The sequence below is a fragment of the Cicer arietinum genome, chromosome 1 (genome assembly GCF_000331145.2).
Source record: "Cicer arietinum cultivar CDC Frontier isolate Library 1 chromosome 1, Cicar.CDCFrontier_v2.0, whole genome shotgun sequence".
Lineage (NCBI taxonomy): Eukaryota > Viridiplantae > Streptophyta > Magnoliopsida > Fabales > Fabaceae > Cicer > Cicer arietinum.
In genome coordinates, this window is record NC_021160.2 from 25078172 (window position 1) to 25079238 (window position 1067).

At 37.9% G+C, this 1067-nt stretch overlaps 1 pseudogene; it reads right to left on the reverse strand.

The window, feature by feature from the left end:
* Positions 1-1067, reverse strand: part of LOC101501118 (uncharacterized) — a 46368-nt pseudogene that overhangs the window by 11758 nt on the left and 33543 nt on the right.

The following is a 1067-nucleotide window of genomic DNA, read 5'->3' on the forward strand; positions in this document are numbered from 1 at the left end:
ACTGAAAGGACGAATCAGTCCCTGGAAGATCTGTTGAGGGCATGTGTATTAGATGATAGAGGAAGTTGAGATGATGTACTTCCGTTGATTGAGTTCACCTACAACAATAGTTTCCACGCAAGTATTGGAATGGCACCATATGAGGCTTTATATGGGCGCAAGTGTAAAACGCCCTTGAGTTGGTATAAGGACGGTGAAAGTATGATTGTCGGACCATAGATGGTACAACAGACTACAGCTAAGGTAAAGAAGATAAAGGAGAAAATGAAGACTTCACAAGATCGTCAGAAGAGTTACGCGGACAAGCATCGCAGACTTTTAGAATTCGAACAGGGCGACCATGTATTTCTAAGAGTCACGCCTACTACTGGAATTGGTAGAGCCTTGAAATCGAAGAAGTTGACTCTGAAATTCGTTGGACCATATCAGATTTCTGCACGAATTGGACCTGTTGCTTATCGGATTGCATTGGCTCCGATACTGTCCAATATTCATGACGTGTTTCATGTGTCACAATTAAGGAAATATCTTGCAGATCCATCTCATGTGATCGAACCAGACACAATCCAACTAAAGGATAACTTGTCATTCGAAGTACCACCTGTGAGAATTGATGACAGGAAGATTAAGCGATTGAGGACCAAGGATGTTTCGTTGGTCAAGGTGATTTGGAACCCAATTACTGGAGATGCGACTTGGGAATTGGAGAGCAAGATGAGAGAACAACACCCAGAGTTATTTATCGACGCATAGTTTCGAGGACGAAACTAATTTTAGGGGGTAGTAATGTAAGACCCATAATTTTAAAGTATACTTTATGTATTTTAGTGTATTTTGGTATTGAACTCGGAGGCTTTTGAGCCAAAGTTATTAATATTTTGGAGTTTATATGACCCAAAAGGTATTTGATACCCGATTAAAATTACTCGTCGATAAATAAATTAAATTAAGTACGGTGAATCCTTTACGAATAATTTAATGCCTTATGGGTGAAATGGGAATTTTAATAAATATCTAGATATTTGGAGATATTTGTTAAAAGTAATTAATATATATAAATACATATA